This window comes from Schistosoma haematobium, chromosome 6 (genome assembly GCF_000699445.3).
Source record: "Schistosoma haematobium chromosome 6, whole genome shotgun sequence".
In the NCBI taxonomy this organism is placed as follows: domain Eukaryota; kingdom Metazoa; phylum Platyhelminthes; class Trematoda; order Strigeidida; family Schistosomatidae; genus Schistosoma; species Schistosoma haematobium.
Window position 1 is genome coordinate 3883351 of NC_067201.1, and position 6930 is coordinate 3890280.

The following is a 6930-nucleotide window of genomic DNA, read 5'->3' on the forward strand; positions in this document are numbered from 1 at the left end:
TATCATACATCTCGTCCGCATACCAGACGCGAGCAGCAACATATTTGATTCGAGTCACAGACCGCTCTAATAAGAAAAATTCGACCGTCTAATCTAAGCGCATAATAAACTGGCATTCCCAGATTTTCTGTTCGCACTGGTGTAACATCTATTCGCTCTGTGGCAGTGGTTTTAATGATTGGTAACTTCCAATTTCAAAAATTTAGAGACGTTAACGATATATTGTTTCGCAACACTGATTTTAATTTATTTTTTGGAGACAACAAAATAAGTTGAACCAGAATTTGAAAATAAAGGGATGTGTAGATACACGTGGATACTGGTTGATACATTGAGATGTATGTGATCTTAACTGACTATCTGTTTCAAGAGGTGAGCAGCACGGTATATTGAAGTGTGGTTATTTCGGGGTGTTTGATCGAGCGCCATTATCTAGGAATGTGTAAATCACTACTAGAGATGACTTATGTGAATAGTTGGCGTCTACTCGAATTGGATGGGAAAGATGTGACCTCTTAGAAGAGACACGTAGTCAAGAGATTCACGGCGTGTAATTGATAAATGTGCGCTAGTCACTCTCAACATTGATGGTACTGTTTAAATGTTCAGTGATTTTCTGCACAACATAAAAACGGAACAGCTTGTTGGGTGATATAGATCGAGCTCACTGACATTTCGTCGAGCTACAGATGTGTCCAGTAAGGCTGAGGTCTTATTCAATATTGAGGACCTTCAAAACTATTTATTTTTTGGGACTTATTTACAGCTACAAATTGCCACATCACCGTTTTTTCCTTGATTACCTGCTTCTGTATTCTTAGTAAATAGTAAAGTCACAGGGACCAATGAATATCGTGTCACTAGATATTGGTTCAATATTTTGTTTTGAGTTGGGGTATTACTCTACATTCGTCCGGTTCAAAATGTCATCTAAATCAAGTTCTAATGGCAGCGCATCAAATTCTTGTTTAGTATTCCAGATTTTACTCCGCAGAACTTATTGTAATAGTTAACTGAATTAAATCCTTAATCAACATTTCAAAATCCGTTGAACAGAATAACCTATAAGTATCATTAACCAAGGATCTTATTTTGGGTTGTCGTAGATTGTTATTTGTTATGGGAACATAAAACTCGTTTTGTTCTGCTAAAACTTCAGAGAATAATAATTTATTTTCTGGTGAAAAGCATAATAGAAAATAAAGACTGATATTACTTGAACGATCAACTCGATCAGTTGGTTGGAAATAATGTCAGAAAAAACCCCCCGATGGATGTATATAAATTCTCAACTCGGTTAGCTTCTGACTGACTAAAACTGCTCAACCAATAAACCAATCAGAAATTATAAATGAAAGGTTGTTTCTGTCTTGCGGAGTCGCTAATGCTGCAATGCTTTTGAAAAATAACAACATCGTGATTGATAGTTATATAAGGAATAATTGGTGTGAGATCGGAGTAAGTCTAAATCGTGAAACTTCAACTCAAATTTTATCGATCCATACATTTCTATGCATCAGAACGGATGGAAACGTGTATACTAGCTCTATCAGATTATGTTGTGCGCGAAAATCGATTAGTGAAGGGTGCTCAACCATAACTAACATGAGGCGATCAACGGACCCCTTCAAATAACCCTCACTTTATTGACTTTCAGTTAATGATGTAGGTCATATTGGACCAACGTAAATCATGGCGAAATATATCGTGTTCTTCCCTCTAGTAGAAATTTTTCAATCACTTCATATACTTGTAAATTACAAATATTAACAGAATCCCAAACCTTCACGAGTATTTCAATTGCTTAAAATAATTCTAAAATATTTTAATTGTCGCATCTCATCGTTTAGCCATGAAGAATTGCGAGCCGCGTCCGTAATTTATGGTAGAAAAAGCCCAAAGCAGTTGAATTAGCTATTGCATCAGACCAAAGTACTTTTAAAACTTGACTAACAGTATTAGGTTAAAAAGTTTCAAAAATATTTCAATGTTGGATCATATTGGAATACACGGAACAATACATCACTTTTTATTGGTATGCCTCCAGTTCTTAATCCGGCTTTCCAAACATTGATGGGCAACAATAATTAACAGTAATAATAAACACTTCATTATATATAATACGCTAAGCACGATATGGAATTCTTTTGAACTACTTATATTTCATCTTGGGAACCTCAATTAGAGTACTACAAATCTGATCCACATCCTTGTGTAAATGCCATCTCCCTTAACCAATAGAAAATTGGGATACCGTTTCTGCTAATTAAATATGATCTCGAGCCTAGAAATCAAATAATTTGAACTGAGGTTTGATAAATTCCACTTTCTTGCCCTTTATATATCCGTTTGACAAAGCCTTGCTCAGGCTGTTAGCCGTCAAATGAAAAGCATGCTCAAAACAATGATCAGATGAGCCGATTTCGAGCTTTAAATACGAAATATTACGGTCCGCAACCTTTACCGTGACTAAGTTTTGTTATCCAGAACAGTATCACAAGTGTAATATTTTCATTTATTTGTTGCAAATACGTACTACACGATTTTATCATTTCTTGTCATACTTTTATTTCATTTATTTTTGTCTTAGAAACTCTGTTTGCAAGATACAGCATTCTAATTTGATGAAGTCATGTTAGTTATCAGCTTAGAAACTTGGACGTTTTAGATGTATACGTGTATTCACCTTTTTATAATAATTAGAACTATTCGAATTGATGTGCTAAGAATTACCGAAATAGTGCTACTTAATGGAGGTAGAACTAGATCAGCACAAATGAACGTTTTATATTTGGAATTCGTCATCAGCACGCTATCAAGTACAATGGAATTATCAGTAGTTACAAATATCATACCATTGTTTATTCAATCTATCTGTCGGCCTATTTTTATATGTGATTTTAAATGTTAAATTATGTACAAATAATTCGTGCTGGTAATAATCGCAATTCCGAGCTCGCTTAATGTCGGCCTAAAGGAATTTCTGAAGTAAAATCCTCCACTCTTCGGTATTAGAATTTTATTACCACTATAGATCACCAATGTGAGTGACCTATATTGATGCCCGTGGTTTACTCTAATTGGACGAGAACTGTATAATTTCATAGTTTACGTCGAAACCACACCTCGCGGTTAATACTCAACGGAGTTAACCCTCTCGTGGTTTTCAGGTACTGCAGCTACTTTAATGACCATGTGGGACATGCATGACGTTACCGAGGAAATTTATTGGTTGAAATAGGTGGGCCACCAAATAAGAGCCCTCTATAGCGTACAATTGAATGAAACACGTTGGTCATCCATGTCCTTGAAGAGAATCGATAAACTACTTGACATTCGTTGATCTTCGTGCTTGACGATTTGGCTAGAGTTTGACTACACTTTAATGGTCCTTCATTATTGCCGCTCAATAGACTTGGTCTAATTATTATATACAAAACTAAACGAAAAATTATATTTCGTCATGATTATTGAAATCGAAATGGTGCAATACACTGTAAAAACGAAGATCTGATAGAAATAACGTATATGCATGGACCAATCTAACTTCTGCATAAAATTACTACACTACTATCATTGAGGTTAGTTCGTAACGAAATCTAAGCAATTCCTAAACATATATCCAATTTTAATGTTAAAAACTATTCATCACTAATTATAGTTATATTACCTTTTTATCATAAATCATTTCATGACTAAATGGTATGAATTCGTTAGCTAAAAAGTAGTTCATTCTCGTCCATATGCTATTCATTACACCAAGAGATCTAAACCGAGCTTCATCCATTTCTTTATTTGATTGATAATCTACAAACATAAATTCATGTTAATTTTTTGTACGCGCTTATTAACTTTCCCATAGTCGCATGTTAATATCTTTTCCTGTCATTTTCGTCCGTGCCTTTATGATGTTGATGTATTTTTTGTATAATACACTCACTCACTTCCCACATGACACTGTACTCTATCAGATATATTACAATTTTCTCCACTACTTGTTGTTAATGCTAACTATATACCTCTTCAGTGTCATTTTCGAAAACTGGGGAGGGCGGGGCTTTGTAATAGCCAGTCCTAATGTTGAGCTCAGAGAGGTTAATCTAGTTTCTGGACAGATCATTGATTTATTCTTCTTAAACCAAACTTTGAACTTGTCACTTATTGACTTATTAAACTTCATTGTTTTTATGTAGACGTGTGTGTGCACTTCCTAACTGACTCATCAGATATCTGTGATTTATTTATGTCTGACTATGAATATCGATTACCACCTGATTATATCGAGTCAGCTCACTCATCTTCTCCATTGTGTGTCATTTTGTTTTGCTTCACTTTCTGATCAACGTTAGTATGTGAAATACACATATCCAAACTTCCTTCTCATATTTGACTTATTTAGTTCCGTTACTCATTAACGCAAGTTTAGTCGATCAATATACATGAGGGTAGCAAAGATGTATATTTCAACAGCAATCATTTGTCCAATCTAAGTGGAGTCGTGTATAGGGCCACTTAGAGGATACCTGATAGCAAGTAATTATAGAGTCGGGAGAATCTAAGAGATTTTGACCCTTCCGACTTTTATGTAATCCATGAATATAATTGTTTCAAGTTTTGTGACATCCACTTGTGATATACTTATTACAGCAATTCATTTACTTTTGTTTGATTCAACACAAATATCTAAAATATTTTAGATTGTTTATTTACCGTCAAATACTAAACATTATTAAATAAACACTTACGTATATTAAATGTACTACTCTATTGAGTCACCTGACAATCGACATGATCTTTACGGGTCTAACATTTCGTAGGATTACCTGAATATTCAAGAGTTATCATTTCTGAGAATAACTTCACCATGTTGAGATATTTTTCATCAAGGTAACGTAGTTTTTAACCCTCATTGTGTTTAACAACAAATAACCATTGATTTGTCATTTTCTTACATTTTGCTTCTTTTCTGAGCATATTTATTTTAACACATGGATATTGGTACAAGGGGACACCGAATACATATGCGCCACACAAATCTCACTTGCTATGTGTGAGGGCTGTGATACTGCCTGGGTGCCCAAAGCAAAGTAGGTGGTACAATTAGGAGGCCACACCTGGAGCCTTCAACCTGAAGGTCGGATCCACAAGGCAGTGGAGCAATGTAAGGAGACGCAGTTTCATAGTAACCAGTGATCAACGAATGGTTCACAAGCCATTTGTTCCCTCAGGATACTGGAGCCCATGTGCGCCATTGGTTTGGAATGAGGGTTTTCCAACTCCTCTAGATGGACTCTCCGTGTCCACCAACCCGGTTAAAGCTCCGGACATTCAGTTTTAGTCTTCTCATTTTCTTAAGCAACACCCTTGGTGCGAGAAGGCAGTGAGTAGGACTTCTCTAGCAGAGGCTATATACGCGTGGCCATGTGAGAGTATTTGTAAAGGGTAGGCTGACTCTCCCCACTCTCGGTCGTACCAGGGCATTTGAGGGCCTGCGCATATTTAAAGATCATCTGCCAGTATGTAGATGTGAATTTCAAGTTTAGCGAAAAGTGTAATAATTTTAGCTGTACGTTCATAATGATACATTTACTCGGTGGATCGAAACTTGTTTTATCCAGATTTACTGTTGATAAAATCGAAGAGTAAAAGAAACAATGTTAGAACTAAATCAATAGTGCCTAATTGAATACATGTTTAATAATCAATGAAAGTACTTTAAAATACTTATATAATATCGACTTATACATCCTGTAACATGTGATATTAATTCTCGTAAAATATTTTTGTACTAATTTTACCGTTATGATACCAATATAGTACCAAATAGTATTGATCACTTACTAATTAAGACCTATTTTCGGACAAGGAAATTTTAAAAGGTTAAACAAGTATATCTACAAAACATGACTAGAATCATTTACTTCCATCCACTACTTAGAATGAATAATTAGTAAGATCTTTTTATACCGAATGATCGATTATTGTTGAGAATGTTCTGCTGAAGAAGTTAATACATGATATTAAAACAATAATGTGTGGAAATATTGATCAAAAATGCTAATTGTTACTATGCACAACAATATAAATCCTTTAATTTGTTTTTAAAGTGGAACACTGGAATTATCCCATATAGAAATTTATACATAATTCCCTTGACAAACTACTTACTTCATAAATAAACTCTAGATAAATAGATAACACTTGCATTATTTGCCTGACAACAGTTTATTTATTAAAACAATCTAAGTCATACCTAATATTTAAATTCACTTGATATTGTTTGCTCGAATTTTCCCATTGGTGTTTAGGACTACAATTGATCCGTCTCTGTGCGTATTACCTTGATTCACAAGCACTATATGCAAAGATGGATAGTGGCTAGCATGGGAATCCAGGACGTGCGTTTCGTCCTAGTTGGGAATCGTCAGCCGGATGTACCTGTACTAAATAGGACGAAACGCGGGTCCTAGATCCCGCTGCTAGCCAATATCCAACTTTATCTAATAGTTATTGTTTTAAACCTTTCATATCTATACTACATTCTTAACTAAACAAAAAATAAATTTTTGAGAACTTTATTGCTTGGCTTAATGTGTCCTGGAAAGAGAAGTATAGTAGATTACCAAGTTTTTTTTACAGTACTCCTTGTTAAGTGTATATTGGATTTCAGTTTGCCCCTAAATGCCCTATTACGGCCGAGAGTGGGGAGTCCTCTCTACCTCTCGAAATGCTCTCACATAGCCACGCGTATATAGCCTCTGCTAGAGAAGTCCTACTCACTGCCTTCTCGCACCAAGGGTGTTGCTTAAAAAAATGAGAAGACCAAAACTGAATGTCCGGCGCTTTAACCGGGTTGGTGGACACGGAGAGTCCACCTAGAGGAGTTGGAAAACCCTTATTTCAAACTAATAGTGCACATGGGCTCCAGTA